Here is a 27974-nt window from a genome sequence, read left to right as displayed (position 1 = left end):
TTGTTTCATTGCATAGAACTGCCAATGTTCAAAAGCAATACTGACAGGAAACTTTTGCTTTGTTCCACATCTTAGTGGGAAAACCACAGGATATTCTGTATGATGCGGCAGTAACACAGTTATAAATTTGTCACAATCTATTGAATGAAGAATATCGGGTGGGACCCCCTAATGTAAACTGTGGCCTTAGAGAATGATGTATCACTGTGAGTTCATTTGTTGTAACAAATTGCATTCTACTTGTTGCTAGGTGCTCATAGTGAGGGAGGCTGTGCATGTTTGGGGACAGGTAGTATGTGGAAACTCTCTGCTTTTGGCTCAAGTTTGCTGTGAACCTAAAACCTCTAATAATAGGCTACTTTTAAAATACATAAAATAATTTTGTAACTATTATACTATTACCTGAGTGCCAATTTTTTGCTTGTTTGAAATCTTAGGTAAGCCAGAGAAATGTAATTAGTCCCATAGTGAATAACAAATTCTTTTAATTTCATGTTCTTCCCTATGAGACTTTACAAAATTAGTTTAGATTAAAATTCATTCTTTTATGTAAAATGTATCATTTGTTTGTTTACCTTTAAACCATAGGTTCAGTGCTTCTGATATTGTTGTGCTAAGAATTTAGTCACTGTTTTCAACTTCTTTTGAACAATAACTTCCTAAGTAGAATATTGGAGACTCTCCCCATTTGTTGTTTCTGTAACTAGAAATTTGTATCCAAATTTCAAGTAGTCTTATAAAGTTTAGTATTTGTAATATTTATTGTCATTTATAAGCATTTTAATATCTGGGATACCATCGCATTTTCTTTTTACATATACTCTTTAAGCCTGAAATAAAACTGTATATTTTTAGAAACATGTTTTTTAAAACTTGAAGGTCACACCTGCAGCTTTAGACTGTGCTATTTGAGAATTCTATTCTTCCATTGTCTTTTCACACATTTGAGGTTTATTAATCATTTTAACAGAAACAGGAGACTTTGGGGTCTAGATGTCCTTGGTGGGCAGCTCAGTTTATTGCAGCTGCTCTTGATCTGCCATCTGTTGCTTTAAATGACAATACCTCTGATTGTTCACCATGTACATATGCGTATAATGTTTCTGTCTTCCATGGTAACATAAGACATAGTATAAACCGATACCATTTATAGACTAGATTTACATTACACTCTTATTTTAAACAGATGGCTTTCATGCCCCTACTCATGCTTAATGTTTACCATGTTCACCCTGAGTCTCTCCATGAAATTTAACAAGTATTTGGGAAACTTTTTAAACTTTTTAAAAAAAACTTCTAAAACGCAATCAAATGAGACCTGGGTTAGTGATATTTCTTAATAAACTCCAATCAGTTCCTCCCTTTAATAATTGAAGACAATTCAAGTAGTGACTCTGAATTCGTTGCCTTAATTTTTATTGAATTAATATTTTATACCTTAAAACAGAAATTTCTTCATTAAGATCAATAGAAGAGTAAATGAGAAAATAGAAGAATACTAAATTTTAACTGGATTAGGTAACAAAGCCAAGGGTGCTTCATGGATAGGTCTTTCTTTTTCTTCTGAGATTCATAACTTAGTTTGAGACTAAAACTCACTTGACTCTGAATTTGCTAGAAACAATTTTATATTGTAATTCGTATATCTGAACATATAATAAGACTGGCTATCTAGTGGTAACTTGTTTCAAAAGATGGAAAGAGTGAATTAAGCTTATTAGGAAAAAGAGGTTATATAGTGAAGGACTTAGGAATTTGATCATCAGTTGCAATTTTGACCTCAATTTCTAAAAATATGCACACTCCTTTCTGTAGTGTTTGTGTAAAAATAACGTTTGAGTGAAGCATTTCACCCTTTCCATTTTTTTGTCATCAAATCTATTTATCAGCCTAAGGGTCTCCTCATTTGAAATTGAACATAAATATCTTATAGTAACTTAGTCATCACTACGTAAAAGTACAGTGTAAAACAATGTAAAAATACCCAAAGTAAAAATAACAAACATATCATAAATTTTGTGTATTTTCAGCTCTTAACAGGTCATACACTAGACCTGGAAGAAACAACAATTTAATTCCTAGAAATCCCTATCACCTCTCACCACCTTCTAAATATAATTGCACTTTTTCCTCCTTTCTAGAAGCTAACATCAGAGCAGTATTCTCAACTTGAATGTATTTGGCTGACAAAATAGAGTATCAATAGCATTTCTTTTAGTAAAATGTACTCTGAATATTTTTAAGTATTTCTAAACGAATGTACATACAAATACTTTTCAAATACAACAATGTTTGTTAAAGAAATGCTTGGGGAAATGTAAATATATTTGTAAATTATTAGGCAGAAATGAAATTCTCCATTCTTCTACAGCTCTTGTGACTTTAAAAAAAATAGCCAGATCTCCCTAAAACCACCTCCTCCTGAGATTCAAGATCTCAAAACCCCCTGAATTTGTTCAGAATTTAGGGTCTTAATCCAAAGTCCTTTTTGAACTTTATCAAAATCAAGGTCCTCAACTACCACCAGGTGGCAGCTGGATCCACTTTTTGAAGCTCAACCCCAACCCCGCCCTACCGGAAGTTGTCATGTAAAGGAAACCCCTCTAGCCACGCCTAGAGTTCAGCACCCTAGACGCGGACAGCGACACCGCCCAGTTTGGTCCCATGACTCGCTGCAGAGATTTTCACCTGACAGAGGAACTAACCAATACCAACTGCTCCAGGAGTCGTGTGACTGACAAATTTAAAATGCCAAATATAGAGGGGGATGTGATCTCCTTGATTTGGGACATTTAGGCTCACGGGGGAACCAGTTGCTGTTAAATAATATCGCATATTGCAAAATCTTAATTTTTTTTTTTCCTCACTACTTGTCAAATTCTAAATGCTGTCTTGTAAATGCTGTTTGGTTTTGAGAGAAACAATAGTTTATCCAACCTCTGTGTCTTGGTTTATTCCAGCAAAATGCGTAAGACAGCAAAGGCGGTACAAAAGTCTGTGTGAATTATGGCAGCTAATAACCTCCTCCTACACAAAGCTGCTTGTCAGCTTTTCTGAGAGACCAGCACAGAACAGACTGCTTTTCTTCATTGTCTTTCTAATTAATTAGTCTCAAAAACACAAACAGCAGCTATCTTTGTTCAAATGAAATTACTATTTTAGGCAGAGATTGTACTGAAGCAGGGTGCTCCAGAAGTGACAGTTTAGTTGACATTTTCCAGTTGCCTAGCAACAGATTAAACAAAAGCTCATTTAAGAGCTTTAATTCACATCTCAGAAGGGCAAAGGACAATGGCCTCAAGACAGGGACTAGGATTTAGAAACATTCTAATTAAACCTCAGTGTCAGGTATAGCTAAAAGGGAACAAAGAGCTTTTAAGATGGACCAATAGACTGAATAAAGACAAGTTTTACTGTAACTTATCAATGTTATGCAGATTGTTTTCTGCACTGTTTCAGCAGCGATAATTCCGACCTTTCACCAGCAGAGGGCGAGTAGACTGCATTTTTCACCCCTAAGACACTCCCTCACCCCCACCCCCAACCCCACTTTGTCTATGCCCTGGGGAAATTAATTTACTAGGCTCTTCAAATATAGACCAGCTGAGGAAGGTGCAGTAGGAGGAGAGCATCACTGCAGAAGTTGGCAGAGTGCCTGCCTGAAAGCTTTGGATCTGTGGCTGCTCTCCTGTCTCCTTGCTTGGGGCTGCAGAGGGGATTGCAGCAGTTGTTTCGGGAGCTGGCAGGGATGAAAAGCAGCCTCACCCCCAGAAGCCATTGATAATTGGGATCACTTGCTTCAGAGAATTGAGTGAGTCAGAGGTGACCTAGTTTGATGACAAATATAACCTATGAAGGTTTGATAGAAAAAAGAATTTGCAGGTTATTCCTCTGGGCCAATAGCTCAGTGTGCTGCAGCACCACCAACAAAAAAGGTTCTGTTCTGACTTTGCTATTCTAGGAACAAAAATGGGTGTAGGTAGGGAAAGGAGAAGATGAGAGGAAAGATTGAAAACAACAAGAAAAGCCATTCAGGGGGAGAGACAATGAAAGCCTGACAGAATGCGGGGCAGAGCAATAAAGCATGCTGTACAGAGTTAATTTATTGTTGGGAGGAGCCCTCTGCACTCTGGGCAGGCACATGCTCTAGAGGAGGGGTTACCTTGTAAGATGTTGCAGAATCTCCTTAGGCCAGTAGTCAAAACCCCCATCAATTGGACACAACTTTTGTCCACATATTTATGTTTTAGGATTCATATAACTCAGTTTCATAGTAGTAAAATTACTTTTTTTGTGTGGAGGGCATTTAAACCAAATTTCATCAGCTTTGCATTTTCTCTCCTTCAGTCAGTAAGTTCTATAATGCTTGTGTTTTAAAGACCCCATTAATAAATTCAGTTCACGAGAGAGTATGCTGCTCTCTCAATGTTAGTATATGGGGTGGGGCAAGAGTAAGGTGTCTAAGCAGGATAGATAAATGCTTTTCAGAAAGCATGATTTGACTCAGGGTTTCATGATTAATCTTAGAGATAAATTGTACTTTGGGTGGTGACATGTTGCACACCTGTATTTCTGTAGCATTCCATCTGTATATGAGCACTTCTAAAATGAAATTTCTATATATACACCCAAATTCACTTACGTTGACCAAGATCCAAGCAAGGGAATAAAGTTGACTAATCTCCCCATGGAAGCCAGAATTATGTGTAACAAATCAAAGTACTAAGACAGCGAGCAAACAGTGAAAGGGAGTGTCCTAACAGCCAGCAAGCATATGAAAAGGTTTCATCATTATTATAAAAGAAATGGGAATTTAAACCACAATGAAATGTTTACCCACCCAAGAAAATGGCTTAACGAATTAATTGGTGAGGTAACAAAGGCTGACATTTCTAAGTGTTGGAAAGGATGGGGCACCTTCCTCTATGACTCACTGCCAGTGGAATGAAATTGGTAAATCACTGGCTAACTGGTAGCATTTCCTAAAGTTCATAGGGATATCCTATGACTCAGTAGTTGCATTCTCAGGTATAAACATGACAGAATTGCTTATGTTTGTGTAACTAGAAAACATATACAAAGAATGCTAATCTTAGTTAACATGTGGAAACAATCCAAATGTTAGAATAACCATTCTCACAAGTAGAACAGATAGTTATTGCCACATGCAGAAATATATTCGGCAAAGAAAATTTTTAAAAATTCATGCAGCAGTAAATAAATAAATCTCACAAACATAATGTAATATTTAATACTAAAAAATTCAGAAATAAAAACCAATTTGCATCATTTTCTGTAAAGCTAAAATTATTGGAAATGCTAAGTACTTTAAGATGCAAGTAAAACTAGCAGTTACTTTGGTGAACAAAGGCTAGAAGGGTCAGGAGGGAGGCTTCAGTGGTGTAAGTAGCATTGTGTTTCTTGTCTGGGTGGTATACACTTGAAAAACCTTGAGCTATGCGCTATGACTTGTCCACGTCAGTGTCTTCCCAGCACTGAACATACAATCTAAATTCCTTAATAAAGCTTGAAGGCCCTGCTTAAACTAATCCTACCTAAATTTTTAGTCTCGTATTTACCACTTTGTCTCTCATAGTCTCCACACTTGAATTACTCTGACCTTCCATCAGTTTGTAGAACATACCAATCTCTCTTCAGTTCTTGGGTCCCAGGGCTTTGCTATTTTCCCTGCCTGGAATGTGTTTATGGCCAGCTCTTTTCATGACATGCTCCTTTGAATTCATGTTTTACTCTTTAGAGACCATTCCTTTGATTTTGCTATCTAATGCCCCTGTGGTGGTTGGTTTTTTGTTTTTGCTTTTTGCTGCTACAACAGAGTCCACAAACTTAGTGGCTTTTACAGTGTAAATTTATATTAGGCTTCTGAATGTCAGAAGTCTGAAATGCATCTCTGGAGTAAAATCGGAGTACCTAGCAGGAGTGCTTTCCTTCCTGAGGCTTTAGGGGGAAACCCATTTCCTTACCTTTTCCAGTTTTTAGAGGCTGTCTGTACATTTAGGCTTGTCACCCCTTCCATTTTCAAAGTCAGAAGTGCAGTATCTTTAAATCTCTTTTTGACACTCTCCTCTGCCTCTCTCTTCCATTTTAAAGGATCCTTGTGATAGTGTTGGGTTCACCCAGGTAATCCAGGACAATTATTTGATTACAAGAACAGCAATTAGCAATATTCATTCTCCCTTGCTATGTAATATAGCACACACACAATACTGGGAACTAGAACATGGCATCTTTGAAAAGGACCTTATTTTGTCTACCATGTTTTTCCCCCAGTCCCCACTTTTTTTTTTCTTTCTGGAACATCATGTTTACTTCTGTAAGAACATGAATCACATTTTCTTTTATGTATTTGTTTTCTTGTTCACTCTGCTACAACTAGAATGTAAATTTTTAAAAATTTTTTAAAGATTTATTTATGCATACAAGAACTGGGGTACAGGCCAGGGGTGCGTGGGGGGGGCGGGGCGGGGATGAACGGATTCACCAGAGACAGAGTGGGGAGCAGAACAGGCATATCTACTGAAATACACTGCTGAGGAGCACAGCAGGCAAGTCAGGAGGAGAGGTCTGCACTGCGCCATGTGGGTAGCTCCCTGGCTGGGGATCGAACTCGTGCTGCAGAGGCTGCAGATAGCTTCATAATGCTGCAATTTAACTCCTTGCTCCACCACCACGAGGGCGGCCCTAGAATGTAAATTCTTTTTTTTTTTTTTAAAGATTTATCCATTCATGCATACAAGAGCTGGGGTACAGGCTAGAGATGGGTGTGTGTGTGTGTGAGAGAGAGAGGATTCACCAGACACAGAGTGAGAAACAGAACAGGCAGATTGACTGAGGGGAGCAGCTGGCGAGACAGGAGAGGTCTGCTGCACCATGTGGGTTGCTTCCTGCCTGGCCAGGGATGGAACTCCTGCTGCAGAGGCTGCGGATTCCTTCATAGTGCAGTGCTTAACCCCTTGCGCCACCAAGGAGGCCCTAGAATGTAAATTCTGAGACCACAAATCCTATTTGTTTTCATCTCTGCCATTCCTCTGGTGCTTCATATAATGTCTGACACACTATAGGAATTCAGTGATATTTGTGCAAAGAATAAATGATTATGAGTTTAGTTCTCTGTTTTTGACACTTAACAGCTCTATTTGGCTTTTTTTTTAAAAAAAAAAAGATTTATTTTTATACAAGAGCTGGGGTACAGGCCAGAGGCATGGGAGGGTGAGAGGATTCACCAGACACAGAGCAGGGAGCAGAACAAGCAGACAAACAAATACACTGCTGAGGGGAGCAGCGGGCGCGACAGGAGAGGTCTGTCACACCATGTGGGATTCTCGTGGGAATCGAATCTGCACTGCAGAGGCTACAGGCCAGGGAGCAGCCGGGGATTGAACTGGCACTGCAGAGGCTGGCCTCTCTCTTTGGCTTTTATCTTTCTCTCTCATATATAAATATACATTGTGCCTTGGCAGGAGGGGGATTTCTGCAGGACTCACAGTGTAAAAACTTGCAAGCTTTCTATCAAACTGCAAAAGTCATGTCTGTAGATGAAGGCTCATATATGTCACATCCATATCATTATCCTTATAATATTTATTTTTATTTTATTTTTTTTTTTTTAAATAGAGGCATGTTTTATTTATTTATTTATTTGTCTGTTTGTTTGTTTGTTTGTTTATACATGCACTGGGTACAGTCAGAAGCGCGGGAGGGTGAGAGGATTCACCAGAGGCAGAGCGGGGAGCAGAGCAGGCAGAAGGACCGAAGTACACTGCTGAGGGGAGCAGCGGGCGGCAGGAGAGGTCTGCGCGCCATGTGGGATCCTCCTCTGGTGGCCGGGGAGCAGCCGGGGATCGAACCTGCGTCGCAGAGGCCGCGGGCAGCTTCGCAACCCAGCGCTCAACCGCTGAGCCACCGGGGAGGCCCTATCCTTATAATATTTAAAAGGAGGGTTTCTATGTTACCCCTGAAAGGTTGGGCGCGGTAAAGACAAGGAGAGCCAGGCTACATTTCTCAAAGGGAGGGAAAGTTTATTGCGCCCTGGGCGGACCTCACAGACCCAAGGCGGGGGTCGATGGAGTCGCGCACGTTGTTAGGGGGAAGCAGGGTTTTATAGGGTGAGGACAGGTCAGGTGGGTAGTTGGGCTCTTACCGAGGGAAAAGTTCCTAGGGCAGGTAGAGGTTCTTTGTCTGAGATGAGACTCTAGGGGGAGGGGGGAGGCTCATTGTCTGAGTCCTCCAGGCAGATATCAGCATTCCTGCCCCCCAGGTGGGCTTTCGGGTAGGCTTTTGCATTTCGGCCTGCTGCATGGACCTTTCATACCAGCCTTTTGTTGATAGGAAAAGGGGCGAAGGTTCTTTCTTTGGCTACTTTCTGCTGAAAAGGGGCAAAGATCAAGGGGGTGGCTCAGGCCTGGTTATGAGGGTCTTCTGCAGGGATGCGAGAATATGGGTGGAGAAGGAGTTGGTTAAAGGTGGTAGGAGACATTTCCTGATTGCGAGCCTGTATGAATTTTAGGAGACAAGGAGCGAAAAGAAAAAAATAAGGTTATCATTAGTATTGGCCCCAAGAGTGGGAGGAGCCATGACACTATAGGATTTTGAAACCATGTCAGCGGAGAGTTGGAGTCCCCGGTTTTAATAGTAATAACATTCTTCCCTGAGAAACAGGCAGGTACCCTCTTTATTAGCTGTTAACAAGTCCAGAGCCCGCCGGTTTTGGAGAGTGACCTGTGCCAGGGAGGTGAGCTGTCTTTCTAATGATGCTAAAGACTATTTTTTCTAAGGAGGTATCCTTTCATAAAATTCCTGGGCAGAAATCAGGCTGTGTTCCAGGGCCCCACCTGCCATACTTGCAGCTGCTATAGATGATGCCAGGCTGATTCCAACCATGATTGGAAGAAAGGCTGCCCGCTTAGTTCGATGTGGTGAGAATAACTAACCTAGCTCAGACCGTCTGTACAGAGTTAACTGTGGGACCACGAGGACTTGGATACGTGGGCCTGGAGTAGCAGAATTAATACACTGAGAGAGAGAGCCATTGCACCAGAAAAAGTTTCCCTTTGCTGTTGTTCGGAGTACAGAAGTAACCGAAAGGTTAGAAGTACAGGAATGAAAGCTGACAAGGGCATCAGTTTGATAGCAGGGGTAGCTGTGATTGGAGTCAGTGTTGCCACTGGATAGGAATGCCAGCCAGTGTACCCTGCGGCTTGGACTCCCTGTACCCAACGTTGGTCCCAAGGATCTGAAATAGCACAGCTAACTTCATTCATATTGAAGCCCGTATTATGACGGACCAGAGAGAACATTTGGCCTTTGTCTGGAAGGTGCACTGTGCATGACTGGTAAGGGCACCCCCATATTCTCTATAGGTATTTTTTGCAGTGATCTAAAGTTTGATGGTAAAGAAACAAAACAAGGTGTTCATAGGGTTAGTAATCGATGAAAGAGTTAGGGTGAGAGTGATAAGTGCTGTGCATCTGGCCTGTGGGCACTCCGCAGTACCCACCTAGTGGGTGGTCTCAGTGGATCCTGAGACAAAGGTCTCCATAACTGTGAATTTCCATACACAGGACACTAAGCGAGGGGAGATTTTGACAAGAAATGCACATCCTAGTAGGACCCAGGTTATAACATACATACTGTTTGTCTTCAGGGACACATTTGACCCGTGGTAGATGGTGCCAGGAGGGGTGTCCCAGAAGTTTTACCGCTGTAGGCGTGGTGAGAATGACCATGTGTGGGCCGGTCCACCGAGGCTGCAGTGGCTTTGGCTGAAGCAATTTGAGCAGGACTTGGTCTCCTGGATGCAGTGGTAGGGAAGGTTGGTTGAGGAGGCCGAGATCCGAGGCAGGACTGGGTAAGTACCGGTCTGCCTGTTCCCGGAGTAGTTGCCTGAGTAGGGAGAGGTCAATCCTGTCTGGGTAGGTGTCCACGCAGTTGGTGAGCTGATCGATGGTAACAGTGGCCTAGGTGGCCCGCCGCTGACCGCATGCATCTTCACAAGAGCTGTCAGTCTACAAACACAGGAGGCATCTGACAAAGGAGAGTCAGTCTGGAGGTTTGCATTTCTTCCAGGATTTTAGGACACTAATGAATGGCAGAAGGTGGCCAGAGGCAGGCAGGAGAGTGGCTGGGTTGAGAGAATTAGACTGAGTGAGACTCACCAGAGGGTTTTCAATAAAGAGCACATGGAAATCCTGTAAATGGGAAGGAGTGAGAGTGGAGAGCGAGCGGGGAGACAGGAGGGCCTGAAGGCAGTGCCAGGAATGTACTTGGGTGGGTCTTTCCGGAGTAAGTTTGAGGGATTCCCGGATGAGTAGAGCTGTCGCCACCAGGGCTCTAAGGCAGGGTTGCCAGCTCCTAACGGTGGGATCCATCTGCTTGGAGAGATAAGGGATGGGATGCAGGGCTGGTCCGAGAGGCTGGGAAAGGCCGCCTGCCGCAGTGCCCCGACGTTTGTCTGTGAACAGGAGCAAAGGCTTTTCTGGATCAGGAAGGGTAAGGACAGGTGCCTGAAGAAGGATATGTGTGACTCTGCGGACTCTCCAGGGGATTGGAGAGGTCCTTCAGGGAGGCTTTTGCTGCATTGTGCAGTGGCGTGGCTGGGAAAGCAAAATTAGGGATCCAATGATGGAAAAGTCCAACCAAACCTAAGAAAGAAAGGATTTGTTTTGTCGATTTAGGGGAGGGAAGGTCCCGGATGGCCTGTTTGTGGTCCACTGTCAGCTGTTTGGAGGAAGGAGTTAGTGGAAGACCCAGATAGACGGCTGTGGGAACTGAAAGTTGGGCTTTGGATGGGGAGACACAGTATTCTTTGGCGCACAGGAAGCTGAGGAGTTGTGCAGTGTGTTGCTGAGATTGTGGCAGAGAAGGACGGCAGAGGAGGAGATCAGCAACATACTGGAGGAGAGTGCGGGGTGGAGTATGACATGAGGGTGTAGGGGTTTGGCACTACAGGATGGACAGGCACCACCACTTCGTTAATGAGGCGAAGGTCTGGAACTAGGCGATAAGAACCATCAGGCTTTTTTTTTTTCAGGGAGAATGGGAGTATTACAGTGCGAGTTGATAGGAGTAAGGAGTTTTTTTCCAGGAGTCGTTGGCTGATGGGTTTGAGACCCTGACGATGAGTGAGGGAAATTGGAAACTGGGAGCGAGAGGGAAAAGAAGAGGGATCCTTAAGGCGAATGAGGACTGGGGTACGATGGGTGGCAACAATCAGGATAGAGATATTCCAGAACAGGGGGTTGACAGTGGAAGGAGACAGCGGGTAGTCCTGAGAAGGATTGGGAGATGTTTGGAGTCGTGGGAGGATGAGAGCAGCACTAGGGTGTTGGTCAGAAGATCGTGACCCAGGAGTGGTGTGGGGCAAGGAGGCATGACTAGGAAAGAGCGGACCAGTGGTCCTGAGCCGAGAAGGAAGGCCGTCAGCACCCGTAACCAGGACCTGAGAAGGATAAACTTGACCGGAATAGGAGGGGAGGACAGAGAAGGTAGACCCCGTGTCAACCAGAAAGGAGATGGACTTACCTGCTACCTTGACCGTTACCCTGGGCTCCTCAAAGGTTATCGGAGTTGATAAGTCTGGGCCTCTTCAGTCCTCAGCCGCCAAACCCAAGACCGCCGGTGGCAAGAGTTGCAGGGACAGGAAGGACTGGCCCACCACAGCCAGGCGTGGAGGGACAGTCACTTTTCCAGTGACCCTGGACGTTGCAGATGAGGCACGGTCCTGGCGGAGGGCGGGGGTTGGGGCATTGTCTGGACCAGTGGCCTTCTTGGCCACATTTGAAGCAGGCTTCGGCGGCGGTAGGTTGGTTGGGGCCCATGGGGCCCATTGTCGTCCTCTGTTGGGCAGCAGGCGCTGCGGTCGTTGGAGGAGCAGGGCCTGGCGGTCTCAAGGCAGCTACTAGGGCCTGAGCTTGAAGCTCAGCCTTCTGGCGACTGCGGAGTTCCCTCTCTGCCCTGTCCTGTTCCTCCCGGTTGTTAAATACTGTAAAGGCCATGTTCAGCAGATCCCGGATAGGGGTTTGAGGGCCATCCTCAGCCTTTGGAAGTCAGGAGGGTTTTTTGAGGAAGACTGGGTAATTTTTCTGAGCTTATGAAAATGTATAGGTTTAGGCGCTGCCAGTTGGAGACCAGCTAGGGGACAGGTCAGAGGTCAGGGTGGAAGAGAAGATAACATGTAATTATGACATGTATGGTCATAGGCTTGGATACGATAATGAAATTTAGGTGTAGGTAGTGGGATAGTTTGTGAAAGAGCCAAGACGTTTTTTCAAATTGGGAGAGATTAGACAGAGAAATGAACATGGACTCTAACTTTTTCTTTAGTTCCCACCCACTTCAATGAGGGGAGGGAGAAGAGGATCTGCAGAGAGAGGGTGTGGCAGCTAGGAGGTGAAAAGAAAGGGGGGGAGGGGCTGGATTGGGGAGCTGGAGGAGGTGAAGACTGAGAATTTAGAGGATTAGAGAATACAGAAGAGGGGTCTGGAGAGGGCGAAAGAGTGAGAGGAGTCTCGAGACTTAGAAAGACTTAGAAAGTACAGCAGGTTTTTTTGGAGGGAGGGAAGGGGTGGAGCGCAAGAGAAAGACAGCCTGGCCCTAAGGATCTCTGACCATGTTCCATTGTGGTGACAGAATTGTTTAGGTCTGTAAGGACCGAGAAGTCAAAAATGCCATGTTTGGGCCAGTGGGAGCCATTGTCCAATTGATACTGAGGCCATGCAGTGTTGCAGTAAAAGGCGAGAGGCTTAGGGCGTTATCTGGCCTAAGTCCCAACAGACCGAGGTTTGAGAGAAGGCATCCCAGTGGTGTGGCCGGGCTTGGCTTAGAATTTGCGGACCCCATGACTAAATCAGCTCCTTTTCCCAACCAACAGGGGGCACAGTGTCAGAAACGCAGCGTCCCACGAGCCTGACCTGGCCTACAGGGGGCACAGCCCCGGATCGCGGCGTCCCCGGTCCGGTTCTGGCCAACAGGCAGGGGGCAAACAAGCGAGGGGGACGTCTCCACCGCTCGGTTGTTGCCTAGACAGGGCACCTAGTCTGGACGGGCGTCCCCAAATCCAGGCCTAGGTGTAACAGGGGGTCGGCTGACGTGGGCCCACGGTTTACAGGACAGCTAACCAAAACAGGAGGTTAGGAAAGGAGCCGAACAGCCAGAGGCGCGGGCCTCCCAGGAAGGAGGGTCAGGCAGGTGACTTACCCCAAGGATTAAGGCCGGTGGTGGGTGTGAGGCATCTGCAATGGAGAGGAGAGGTCCCAGGGACGAGAAGGCGGCCCCGGCGCCAGGGGACACGGCCTTCCCGGGTTTGCGGCACCAAGATGAAAGGTTGGGCGCGGTAAAGACAAGGAGAGCCAGGCTACATTTCTCAAAGGGAGGGAAAGTTTATTGCGCCCCGGGCGCACCTCACAGACCCAAGGCGGGGGTTAGTGGAGTCGCGCACGTTGTTAGGGGGAAGCAGGGTTTTATAGGGTGAGGAGAGATCAGGTGGGTAGTTGGGCGGGAAAAGTTCCTAGGGCAGGTAGAGGTTCTTTGTCTGAGATGAGACTCTAGGGGGAGGGGGGAGGCTCATTGTCTGAGTCCTCCGGGCAGGTATCAGCATTCCTGCCCCCCCAGGTGGGCTTTCGGGTAGGCTTTTGCATTTCGGCCTGCTGCATGGACCTTTCAACCTCCTCCTGCAATACAGCACATCATAGGGATTGTGGTGCTGAAGGAAAGAATGTAGGATGAAGAATTAGAATTCGTTACAATTGTTTGACAAAAATATGGCGCCTGGAACTCTAAGAATAACCTTAAGACATAGCTACAAAGACAGGCAATCAGATAACCATTACTCACCAGATTATAGCATCAGATGCCAAAGTAAAAAAAATGCTTGGTGGTCTGTTAATTTATTCAGCAACTATTTATTGATCACTTAAGTGTCAGACATTCCTTTAGGCTCTGAGTACATAGTATAAATTATACAGTATGCCTTTAGGGTTGCCTACAAATAGATATACAATATTACGTGAGGTTCTAGTAAGTGTTACAAGGAAGAAAGAAGATGAGAACCCAATATAGGATTTTAATGGAGATTGGACTTATGAAAATGTCTCATTGTTGTATGTGTGGAAGGAGGAGACCAGTTAGAAGGCAATGGCAGGGCCTCCCCGGTGGTGCAGCGGTTGAGCGCTGGGTTGCGAAGCTGCCCGCGGCCTCTGCGGCGCCGGTTCGATCCCCGGCTGCTCCCCGGCCACCAGAGGAGGATCCCACATGGTGCGCAGACCTCTCCTGCCGCCCGCTGCTCCCCTCAGCAGTGTACTTCCATCCTTCTGCCTGCTCTGCTTCCCACTCTGGCTCTGGTGAATTCTCTCACCCTCCCGCGCTTCTGACTGTACCCAGTGCATGTATAAACAAAACAAACAGACAAATATAATAAATAAATAAAAACATGCCTCTATAAAAAAAAAAAAAGAAGGCAATGGCAATAATACAAACAAAAGATATAGTAGTTTGAACTAGCTTGATGGTGCTGAAGTTGATAAAATTGGTTGAGTTGGGACATACAGATAAAGTTGGCGTGATTAGATAATGGATTTGGATGTGGAAAAAAGTGCTCCTTATTTTGTTTTAAATGTTTTGGTCATTGGGATGGCTTTTACTGAGAAGGAGAAAGTCAGAGTTAGTTTGGGAATGGAAAATCAAAAATTTTGGACATGTTAAATTTGAAATGCGTGCTAAGCATCTAAGTTATGTTCAGCAAGCAATTGGATATTTGGGTCTGAGCACTTAGGAAAGGATTCTCATCTAGAAATACCAATTTTGGAGTAAAGATTCAGAAAGCTGTAGTTAAAGCCAGAAACTCATTGAGATCTCCTAGGGAGATCTACATAGAGAAAATGGCCACCCTGGGCACTTCACCATTTAGAGGTCAAGAAAACTGGGAAAAGCCAGGGAAGGAGACTGAGTGGGTGAGTAGGCAGTGTGGTAGGAGGAAGTTCAGGAGAGAATGTGCCTTAAAAGTCAAGTGGAGAAACTGTGTTAAGGAGGAAGTACCACTGAGAGTTTGGGAAAATGAAAGTTTAGAAAGACAGGGGTCCCTCGTGACCTTACCAGAGCAGATTCAGTGAAGTGATAAAAACCTGATCTATTGTGATGATCCATTATGAAAATATTTTACAGCTTGTATTCCTTTTAAATAATACTACATGAAGTGGAAATTATATGAAACACCAAAACTGATGATCCGTATACATGTTATACATGTAATAAATTAAACTAAATGCACAATTTCTTTATATTAAATCAGAAATGTAGATTGTTTCACTATAATGATGGCCTTAGGGGAATACTGTGACAGTTTCTCATAGCTCTGAAAATACTATTTTATTCTCTGCCTATGATTTGCAATAATGGGAATCACATTCTTTCATTCTCCTTTTCTGAAATCTACTTTGTGCTTTAAAATAGAAAAACAAGCTTTCTTTTTGTGTAGCTCTTTGTTGAGCTTCCTATTTTGTCTAAGCCAGCAGCTTTCAAAGCATTTGCTAAGGTTTCTGTATGATACATTGTTTGCAAGCTAGTTCTTTGTATTAGGGGTTTTTATTATGAGGTTTATTCTAATAATTGCTACCATGATTATTAGCCCTCCTAATCTTGCAAATGGTTCATTCCACAGAACCTTTATGGGAAAAGTGTATACTGGTTTAGAGGCAGTGGAACAATAGTGCATTTGAAGAACACTAAGAAAGGTAGTAAACTTTTATCATTATTTTACTTTAGGGTGGCCTGCCTGCCTCACTATTACTTAGTGACTTTCAAACTACCTTAAAAATTGATTATTCATTATTATGGATAAATGTTGGCATTTATCTTTTAACTTATTTTATGCAATAATCAGTATTTGCTAATATATTTCAGCTAATACAGAAATACTACTATAAGGTGATAATTTTATGAATATTTTTGAAATTCTTCTCAGATAATTTTAGAAACATTTTTAAAAGTAATATTCTCTAGCTCTTCCCAAATTGGCTAAAAATCGCAGTTGTTAATTAATTCACTCTGAGGAGGCTCCGGAGATTCTTTGTACAAACTAAGCACTTTCCCTTACCCCAGTTCCACAAAAAGGGTCTTGATAAATGCAATAACTTATAAATATTTATTAAATGATGCCTCGTTCTGATATGCTCGGACTATGTCACTAAGGAAATGTAACTTCTAAAATGTAATAAACTCAAGGTAACATATAACTGCTCACTCATCCTCTTGTTACTCCGGAGCATCTGTATGAAAAAGGTAAATAAAAATAGATGACTAGGTCTTATATCGGAAGTTAAAGTTGTGATTTTTCTGTCTATGAGAAACTAAAGAAACACCCAATAGAGCCTTCATTTTTACATTTTAAGGGAACTGAGGCCCAAAGCAATGCAATGTCTTAACTGCAAGTTCGCAACACAACTGCCTGGAAATCCAAGTCTAGTGCTTTTCTCATTATCACAGTCAACCATTGACCTTCATGAAAATGCTTTTGAGCTTTTTTTTTTCTTTTTCATTATATTTATTTTCTTAGATCATTGTTAAGTTTTGTGCAGTGTTTGATTTCTTCCCGCAGGCCCCCATAGTTTTCCCACCACTCTAGCACCTGTGCACCATCACCGTAGCCCCTTGTGCTCTTCCCTCCTGTTTTGACTCCTCCCCCTCACACTCCCCTACTGTAGGCCTCAGATCTGTGGTCAGCTTGCAAGCTTTGTCTTTTTCCTGACCCTTACTTAGTTCAGTTTCTCTATATTCCACATATACATGAGTCCAATATTTATCTTTTTCCTCCTGACTTACTTCACTTAGCATTATTCCTTCCAGCTTCATCCATTTTGCTGCAAATGGCATGAGTTTATTTATTTATTTTTGATCACTGAATAGTTTTCCATTGTGTATATATGCCAGAACTTTTTGATCCAGTCACCTGTTTTGGGGCATTTAGGTTGTTTTAGCTATTGTAAATAGTGCTTCGATAAACATGGGAGTACAGGTTTCCTTTTGAATTAGTGTTTTTTGTGTTCTTTGGGTGGACTCCTAGGTGTGGAATTGATACCAGAATTGCAGTTTTTCAGGCCTAGTCTCCCAGCCAGGAATGGACCCCAGGCTGCAGGGGCTGCGCTGAGACCCTGCCACTAGACCACCACGGGCTGGTGTCTTATGAAGCCGCAGCGGGAACTTCCCAGACGCTCAGGCAAGCAAGCGAAGAGGCAGATTTGTTTAGAGAAAGAAATGTTTATTGAGGCGAAAAGGCACAGAAATAAAGTGGGACTCCCAGGCCAATGAAACCTGGCCAGGGAGGGGCAGGGAAGCCCAAGTGGAGTCCTCGTGCCTCAGGGAATATATCTCTTTTCCCTAATTATTCTAAAGCTCCACCAGTCTCCTTGTGATTGGTTGGTTCTCCGTGGTCTCACTCACTGCCTAAATGTCTCTGTGCCCACAACTAAGTCTCTGTGTCCCAGCTTTTTTTTCTTCATTGTCCTCCATTCAGAATGTCCTGTTGACCCTAAGGTCATAATGTCCCTAAGGTCATAAGTCCCTAATGTCATAAGTCCTGGGGTGTTTGATTAGTCCTCTTTGGAGTTTGTTGCCCTTATCTCTGGAGCCTTCCTTAACAATCCTGAAGTCCTTGAGCTGTCCTTGAGGCTGCCTAATTATCCCTAACTTGCCCTAGGACTCAGAATCACTGGATCATAAGTTACATCCATTTTTAGTCTTTTGAGGAACCTCCACACAGCTTCCCATAGTGGCTGGATGAGTTTACCTTCCCACCAGCAGTGTAAAAGGGTTCCTTTTTCTCCACATCCTCACCAGCATTTGTTGTTGCCAGTTTTTTGTTTGTTTGTTTTTAACTATGGGCTCTTCTCACAGATGTAAGGTGGTATCTCATTGTGGTTTTGATTTGCAAAATGTTTTTGATCTTCAAATGTTTGAGGGCCCCCCCCCTTAGAAATCCTTTTATTTTAGCCAATTAACAAATACTTATAGATTGCCTCTGATATTTTAGGATTATTCTAAGTGCTGGGGGATATAACTGTGAAAGATAATCAGACCACTGATACTGTTATAGAGCAGCCCCGATATTAAACGGGTTCCTGGCTGTGGGTCCTCACCCGCGCGCTTTAAAGAGACTTATGAATACTCTACTACAGACACACACAAAAGGGTTAATAAAAGGTTTATTTACAAGAGAAAAAGAAAATAAGGAAAAGGTACAACTCAGGGAGAAAATAGGGAAATAAAGTCTTTAATGCGTCCTACCCGATCCGACGACCTGGAAACCCAAAGTCACTCTCAGAGCTGACCGGACGCTGCAAGCTGGCCGAGAGCCCAAAATGGAGAGCGCCCCCCAAAGCCCACGTGTCTGCCTTTTGTATCCACCTGGCTGCTTAACCCCACCCTCAGGTCCCAGCCACCTTCCCTTTGGTGGTGATGGGATTTGGAGTTCCCAGTGTCTTTGGCTTTGACCTGGGGTGGGGGTGGAGTCCACAAAGCCTATATGGAATTTGCTTTGGGACATCCTTTTCCCCCTAACAATACTAGCTTAATCCTGGGGATATTTTTAGAACTGGACACATTCGAACTTCAGAGTGAGTGTGTGTATTGTGTGTTTTTCCCAAGAAAAATTTATTCTTTTAAGGTATGCAGTTTGATGTTTTAGCAGATGACATACATAGCCATTTAACTGCAGCCACAGTCAAGATACAGAACATTGACCTCAAAGTTATCTCATGCCCCTCCCTTTCTCTTCAATCCCTACCTCACCGGAAGCTCCTGGTAACCACTAATCTGATTCTGTCTTTGTATAAATGGAATCACAAAGTTTGTCACCTTTTGTGCCCAAATCTTTCTTTTCCATAATGCTTTGAGATTCATCCATATTGTTGCATGTAACAGGAGTTAGTTCCTATCTATTTGTCTCCAGTGTTTGGTAACTGAGCTTCAGTTTTCATATCCTCATTTATTAGCACAAAATTTGGAATCAACAATATGGAAAGTCTAAGAGGAGATTCTTCCTCATCCCCAGTCAGAGGAGAGATTTTGAAAGGGCTAGTCTCTGTGTTGTGACTGAAAGTCAATTATAAACCAATGTAATGACTGAAATACAGCTGGGTTGTGACTTAAAAGAAAGCTGTATTTTGGGCATAACTGATGGAAAATTTTTTAAAGATTTATTTATGCATACAAGAACTGGGGTACAGGCCAGAGGTGTGGGGGGTGAGAGGATTCACCAGAGACAGAGTGAGGAACAGAACAGGCAGATTGACTGAAATACACTGCTGGGGGGAGCAGCAGGCGAGTCAGGAGAGGTCTGCTGTGCCATGTTGAGTAACTCCTTAGCCTGGGGATCAAACTCTTGTGCTACAGTGGCTGCGGATAGCTTCATAGGTTGCATCTTAACCCCTTGCACCACCAGGGAGGCCCAAATGATGAAATTTTAATATGGACTGTATATAAAGTAGAATAATTGAAATACTGTTAATACTCTTATTTGTGGATATGTCGTTGTGATTGTGGAGGAGAATGTCCTTATTCTTAGGGGATGCACATTGCATTATTTGACACAGTGGTGAGTCATAATATTTAAAACTTACTTTCAAATGATACACCAAAAAGTATGCAAGAAGAAGAGTGAGAGGAAGGAAAGGAGAAAGGGAGAGAGAGAGAAACAGAGAAAGAGAAGTGACTGTGGTCAGTGCTATGGAGTAGTGAAGCTTGATATAGGAGTATGGATGTTCATTTTAAGAATCTGTCAACTTTTCTGTAGACTTTTCTTAAAAAGGAAAAAATCCAAACCATTGCAACTATCTCTTGAGGCCAGATACTTATTTCTAAAATGAAAAATAGTGGTTCCAAATGAAGTCATTAGAGTTTTTGGTTTAAGTAGCTATTCGGGCTAGTTGTTGAAATGTAATTATTTTAAAACTTAGGGAGAAAAAGAGATTAGGAGTAGAATTGGAGCTAAGTAGTGATAATTATCTCAAGGAACTTTTTTGGGATAAAGAATAGCTACAAGAAAAATTAATAAAGATGTGAGAAATAACAATATGCTTGTCTACTGATGGGAAAGATCTGTAGAAAGGAGAAACTTGGTAATATAGGAAAGGCCAAAAGTATCGTCTTGGAATACGTGACATGAGCGGGGATTTGAGCCTAAGTGGTAGGGTGGCCTTCGCCAGGATACAGCTTGGATACAGCTTGTCCATAGTCATGGAACATAAGGTAGGATTTAAGGGGACAGACAGATCAGAATGTGGTGAGAGTTTGTGGACATATTCCTGGGATTGCTTTGCTTATCGAGTACAGCAATAAGATGCTGTATTGTTAGGGGAGATAAGGGTGTGCTGAAGGTTGGAAAAAGATGAGAAAATATGAAGTAGTTATGGCAAAATGGATAAGGACAAGAGGATAAACAGGTTAGGAAAATACAGTTTGATTATCTGACAGAATTAAGGGCCATTTAAAAGTTGCAATCACGAATCTAAAGTGAGACTATCCTAAATATAAAATGATGTATTCTGATGTTTTCTCCTACTACTTTAATCTCTGTGACTACAAGCCTGGTGTAGGCAAAGTTTTGGATTTATGAAGCATAGTATTTTTACAAACTAGTATGTTAACATGAAATAAAGTCAAGGATAAGTATAGAAAGTTAAGTACAGAAAGTTAAGTATAGAAAGTTTAGAAAGTTAAGTATAAAATGGAGTGATTATAATGACTGACCATGACTTTTAACTGAAGAAGTAAGGACATGAGTCTGGGGGACAGGCAACAAACAGATGACAGAACTAATGAATTCCATGTTTTGGAGCAGTTGAAGATACTTTTGAAATTAGGGTCCTGCTGGGAATCATTAGGAAAAATCCAAGAGGGTAGCCAGACAGTTTGAAGCTTGAAATTGATGTGAAAAAGTGTTGCCGTTATTACCATGTTTTCATCATGTCAGCCACATGATTAACATGTTAACAGTGTTATCATGTTAGTAACATAACATGGGTGGGAGTAAGTGGCTGAGGTGAGTAGTGTATTCACTAGTTGGAGGAAAGAAGGTCATGGAATGAAGAAATGGGGAGAGAAAACACAGCTGTATGGGTATTGAAGTTACCAATTATGATGGAAAACAGTGCTGGAGAGGATGATGAAGAACCAGTGTTAAAATCTCCCTAAGGGCACAAGGGGTTAAGCACTGCACTATGAAGCAATCCGAAGCCTCTGCAGCACGAGTTCAATCCCCGGCTGGCCAGGGAGCAACTCACATGGCGCAGCAGACCTCTCCTGTCTCTCCTGCTGCTCCCCTCAGCAGTGTATTTCAGTCAATCTGCCTGTTCTGTTCCCCACTCTGGTGAATCCTCTCACCCCCCGCATCTCTGGCCTGTATCCCAGCTCTTATGCATAAATAAATTTTAAAAATCTTTTAAAAAAATAAAATCTCCCTAAAAGGAGGATGAGCGACACTGGACAGTGGGTCAGCAGATGACTGCTATGGCGGGGCGTGGATGGCATGCACGGTAAATGTGAGAACATGAGATTCTAAGCTGAGTGTTGCCAGGCATAGAAAGGTAGCATCATCTGGACGTTGCAATGAGGGCCAAGGAAGAGAATTTATGTCTAGGCCCTGTAGAATTAGGACTAAGGAGAAGCGACAGCAGCTTTTTGAGAAAAATTAAGTGATGTCCTCAGAACCAGGTTTAGTTTGTAAGATGGTGATTTTCAGAATAGAGGTTGGCGCTATCGGGGATTTTGTTGATGTACTAGAGGCAGAATAGAAGGGTTTTGGCAGTTGAGGATGGTGGAAATAGTATAAGAAAACAAAATCCACAGAACAGTATGGAAATAACTCTCTGGGAGAAAACAGATGATGGGGGAGTTCTGAAGTTTTGACATTAACCATGATGTTAATTCTGATGGTCCTAATGTTAGATGGTGATGATAAGACTGCACTTGGTGGGGTAGGCTCTTGTCAGAAACTTTCAGAATTCTGGGACTCTACCTTAGCTAAAACTGATGTCTTCCTAAAGGACAGGGCCACTGAATGGAGACCCCTCTGAACCCCTGTCAGTGCAGCTTTGGAGGCTAAAAACAAGGGACCATTGTCTTCTTGCATGAGAACTTCCTTTGAGGTCCTGGGTATTATCCATTATAGGAAGAACCAAGGTTCTGGCTTTCTGACCTCTTTGAAGGCAGACCCACCTATTCCTGAAGCCCATGCTTCTCCAGATGAGAACATTATGATAGTTGTATTGCCAATGCTGCTCATTCTTCTCACCTGGGCCAGTGGTCTGTGACAAGCAGAGGGCAACTGGGATGTCTTTTGGTCCTCAGAGGTGAAGAGTACCTTTGTTTCCCCTGTGGCAAGATAGGCACCATGAAATATGAAAAGTTCACTTGGAGTCTCCCAGATGAATTTTTAAGTTCAAAAGTTGTTTATTTTGTATCACCACCATCAGAAACATAACGGCCTAATCAGTAACTGTAGACGTTTGGAAACTATCCTAATATTTAAAAGGAAATTAAAAGTAAGTCTTGCTGGGTATCAATGTTAAAAATCACAAATAGACACACACATACTGAGTCACTGTAATAAGTTTCTAGTCTGAGTTCACCGAATCTCTGCAGATTCAATTTGGGATCAAATAACAGGCCATTCTTCTCTGCCACACTGGTCATTAGGAGCTGATGGGGACACTGATAGCACCTTAGCTACAGTGAACAAGTGCTTCCAGGTGACATTTTGTTCTGGGAAAAGTCTGGAAATGTAAGCGTCTGTTCTGTTTTTCTGAGCAATGCTAAGCAAAATTGGAGACTTCATTGTGATACCTTTTCTTAAATCAACTTAATGAGGAGTTAGGATACCTGAGTACACTCGGCATGTCCCATATGAGATGCACTGAACTGAACAAAATTAAATTTTAATCCAATTAGACATCAGGCACATTACATTAATGGATGTTTCGATAGTCTGACTTTCAGTTGATATTGAGAATTTCAACTTTAAACTGATGCTCATGGGAGATGAAAAGATGCGAAAAGGACTTATAAAGGTGCTCTGGGGAAAAGGAGGGAAAAGACAGGAAGAAAGACGGAGGGAGATGGTGAGGAGTTGTAGAGAAGAATCAGGTGCAGAGAGGAAGAGCATGGGAGAGAGCGCACTGGAGAGCTGGGAGGGGTGGGGGGAGAGAAGGAAGAGAAAGAAACTGAAATTGACTGCCAGTGATTCAAAATGTTTCCTTAGTGCCTGACCTTGCTCTGAGATCTTTATGGGTATTAATTATTTTAACTGTTATCCCTCCTGATATATAATTGGGCATTAGTGTCAAAATTGACTTTGATGGCACTGTTAACATACATTGCAAACTCTTTCAATAAATCTAAGATCCACAAAGAACAGGCTCTCAATTTGCTTCTGGGGGAGTCAGATTTCTTGCTATGTGCCCAGAGAACCAGGAACAATGTTCTGTGGACTCCTTTTCAGGAAATGGAAAACAGACTCTTGCGTGCCCTGTGTCAGCCTGGGATCACTAGAGAGGCTGAAGAGTAGAGTTTTAGAAGCAAGGTGATTGGGCTTCTGTACTTGAGGCTTTAAGCTCCTGATCCAGCAAGCCCTCTGGGACACAGGCCTAATGCACTGTGTTCCTGCTACTGAAATGTCAAGTCTGCATTTGTTACAGTAATTATCCGTTGCATGAATATATGGACTGAGCATTGATTCTGAGATCACACTATAATCTCTCTAATACATCCACTGCGCCAAATCACACCATCAATTTTTCACACTGTTTTAAAGCCAAATTTGATGCTTGTAGACTTAAAGGCATCTTGTTTTCTGGTAAAGAGTTCAGAACAGTCAAATCATAATTGAGAGAAGAGATGGAAAGGAATGTGCAACTTTATAGGAATCAAAGAAATACAAGTTAAACCACAATGCTCCATTTACCATATATTCAAAACTGAGAAAGATTTACAATATCTAGTGGTAGATAAGGTGTAGAATCTGTCATAAACTGTTGGTCAGGGTAAACTGCATTTATGGTGGTGAATTTTGTAGTGTGCAAAAGTTTAATGTGCATATATTTTTCCTTAAGAATTTCAATTTTTGGAACTTGTCCTGAAGAAATATGTATGGGGTTTATGTCTGGTGTAGTAAGCGTGTGTTTTTGGCGCTGTTTATGGTAGTAAAAATTTGGAGAACCTTTAATACTGCTGGCAGGAATGGGTTAAATAAATTATGGCATAGTCATATTGTGGTTTGTAATATGAAATAGATGTTTGGTCTTTACTCCTGTTTCTGGCAAGAACTAAAACCCTGAGTTTCCAAGCGAAGTGAATGAAAGTGTCTTTTGTTATGTTAATGCAGTGACTTTTGGACCAAACCTTTGTGAACTGGTTGCCAAGGAAACTAACCCAGTAATTAGAAGGTTAGGGCTTTAGGTCCCTCCCCACCTCACCCTCCTCCCACCTCTGGGGGAAGGGGAAGAGCTGGAGGTGGAACCAGCCCTAGTGACCAGGGATTTGATCAATCTTGTCTTTGTAATGAAACTTCCATTAAAACCCAAAGGCTGTATTTTTGATAACTTCCAGCTTGGTGAATAGTTGGAGATGCTGCGAGAGTGGTGCACCCAGGAGGGGGCCTTGATGCGCTGTACCCTTTACCCATACCTTGTTCTATGCACCTCCTCATCTGGCTGTTCCTGAGTTATATCCTATCACGATCAATCCATAACCTAGTAAGTAAAATGCTTCTCTGAGGTCCATGAGCTACTTCAGCAAATTGAACCTAAGGGGAAGGTGTGGGAATCTCTACCTCACAGCCAGTCAGCCAGAAGCACAGGTAACAGCCTGGGCTTGTGACTGGGATCTGCAGTTGGGTGTTGGGGGTTCTTATAAGACTGAATCCTGAGAAATCTGATGCTCTCTCTGGGTAGATAGTGTCAGAATTGAGCTAATTGTCAGGCACCTCTAGCTGGTGCCCAGAGCTTTGTTGGTTTAAGGGTCCCCTCTCCTCCAAACACATTAGAAATTTGATCTCAGAACCTCAGAATACACGTCATAGAATATATGCAGATGTAAATGTGTGTGGGATTGAGCAAGTTATAGAAAGTAAGACCAGCTGATCCTTTCTATACCTGTTTACAGAAAACAGTGTCCTTTTACTCTTTTGGCTCCCCTCCTATGCAAAAGGATCCCAGTCACACTCTCCACTTCGCTCTGTCCTCTGCCCTGTCACTGTGTCTCTCAGTGTTGGTGTGAGGGGCTTGATTGGCAATGTGGGGACAAATAAATGGTTAATAGTTGGCTGAGCTCTGCCCTCTTTCCTCCTGAAATTGAGCTGCCTCCTGGGAATATTAGTTCTTTCCTGCCCCTTCATGCTGTTCTTTCCTGCCTGTTAATGGCAGGAAAGATTCTGGGCTGCATTTGGCAGTCCCTAAAGTTGGCGCTCACATCTCTCTCTACCCTCAACTCATCTTTATCATTAACAAAAGTAACTTTTTGCTTTATATCATTCACTTGTTTATTAATTTATACATTACTTTAGATAAGGAAGAAGGCAGCTATTTATTGGGCCCTTCCATACCCAATTATATATGTATTGAAAAGGGCTGGGCTAAAGAGATTCCAAACTTTCAGTGGTCCCTCTGAATAGATTCTTCACCTGATACTGTCTAGATTCTGTATGTGTGTGTCTATGCATACAACTTTGTATTAGTTTTGGAGCCAAGAAAGAAGTCAATATTGATATTTTCATGTTGAATAAGAAGAGGAATAGAGCATATACAACAATGAAATACTGCTGTCTATATAAAATAAACACGGCCTCCCTCCTCCTGCGGCTGTCGGGGTATAGTGGAACGGGCATTGCCATCGCACTTGGAGGTCTCAGGTCTTCCAGCCCCTGGTGATAGGAGAATGGCTTTGCTTTGTCAGTGACTAGCTGTGTGATTTTGAGTGAGTTATTTCTCTTCCTCATTTTCCCATCTGTTAAATAAATTTCCTTTACACTGTAACTTTCTACGGTTCTATTCAGTGATGGTTAGTAGACATTAGGGAAAACCAGCAGTCAGTTCTAGTGGTCCCTCGGTATCCGATCTCCCCTTTCCTGGGCACTGTCTTTCCCAACCGCGGTGCCCTGGGCCTTGGCTGGTGGGGCCACCTGACTAAAGTGACCCAGTCGGTTTCTCTCTGCGTGAAGAATTTAGAATGGGGGTTTAGAAAGAGAAGACAAGTTTCTGAGGCCCACCAGAACGAAGGGTAAATAAATTTACAAACTGCAAAGAGGAAAGAAAAATTGGCCATAGAGATGGGGAACAAGGAAGCCGATGAAGGGGGTTAATTAGAGACAAGTAAGGGGGGAAATGGCTTCTTCTTGCCTGCTAGTCTCCGGTCCCTTCTGCAGGCTCAACTGCATTCCCGTTCTTGGTTTCAGTCAGACCTTATGTGCTTGTAGTGGGTTGCCGCCCCCCTTTCTTTTTACTGTCAACCAATCCAACTGCTGTTTCTACTGCAGCCGGCAGAATATGCACTGAACTTTTACCACAGTAACATGCTGATCTATAAACCATTACCTTAGCAGATTTTTTTTTAACATATTGCTGCTTTTATTTATTTAGGGTTGCTTTTTATTTATTTCTAATTTACTTATTGTTACCGAAGTACCATTGATTTACTTCCCTGCTAGTGTTTTGACAGTATAGCATTCCCCCCTTCACAAGTGGTCACCATAGCACTCCCGCCCTCGAAGCACCCACAGTCATCCACCACAGTCCATCGTGCTCTGCCCCACCCCCCCTAGCCGGTCAGCTGTCAGGGATAGTTCTAAAGTTTGTCTTCCACTCTTTGTTTGGTTTTTCTATATTCTTCCTGTGACGACCACCCAGTATTTATCTTTCTCCTCCTTACTCCACGTAGTGCAGTTCCTTCCACCTCTATCCATGTTGCTGCATGGAAATGGCATGAGTTTGTTTTTTGATTACTAAATAGTATCCCATTGTGTATATACCACATCTTCTTGAGCCACTCATCTGCTCTTGCACCTAGGTTATTTCCATAGCTTGGCTATTGTAAATACTGCTGCTATAAATACAGGACAGCAGACTTCCTTTGGAATTGGTATGTTTATTTATTTATTTATTTTTGGTAGATACCTAGAAGTGGGACTGCTGGGTTGTATGGAAGATCCATTTCAGTCTTTTTAGAAAATTTCAGACAGCCTTCCATAGGGGCTGGGACCAGTCTACAGTCCCACCTTTTTCTCCTTACCCTGGCCAGCACTTGTAGTTTCTGGTCTTCTTGATGAGCGTCATTCTCACTGGGGTCACGTGGCATCTCATTGTGGTTTTGTAAATTGCCCTTTTAATCTAAGTTAAGTGGAGTTGGTTTCTTTAACTTGCAACCAAACAATCTTTTCTATCATGCACATCTCTACCAGAAGAAGGTGGACTTGTTCCTCAGTCCCTGGGCCTTCTCCTGCCAAATCTATGCAAGGAAAGTAATTGAATGAGCATAAATGTATATCTGATTTAAGCTCAGTTCCTACCCTATAAGCACCCCCAGGTTAGATCCAGCACTGCCTGTCCCAGCATGTGTACCACCCATTTAATTTATGTTTCACAGCTGGCTTAGCAGGCATGTGAGTTGTGTGTTAAGCTAGCTGTGGCATCGTGATAGCTGTGAAAGGAAGCATGAAGCTTCCAGATTCCAGTATCACTGAAAAATTGACCCTCGGAAGACGGTGATCTGGAAAGCGCAGTTGAGAGGAAGTGTTTGCTTCCTCTGGATAATGAATACTGTCCGTAGCCTTAGAGAATGGAGTCAGCCTAAGGACTTGGGTGTGTAATTCTTACTTGAAAGGTTGGTTTGTATCAATAGTGTAGTGAGGAAGATCTCCCAAAGCTATTAGGTAGTTGATTTTGTAACTGAGAATTTTCAACATATCAAGGCTGCTT

This window comes from Talpa europaea, assembly GCF_964194135.1.
Source record: "Talpa europaea genome assembly, chromosome: 13".
Taxonomy (NCBI): Eukaryota; Metazoa; Chordata; class Mammalia; order Eulipotyphla; family Talpidae; genus Talpa; species Talpa europaea.
This window is presented reverse-complemented; position numbering follows the sequence as displayed.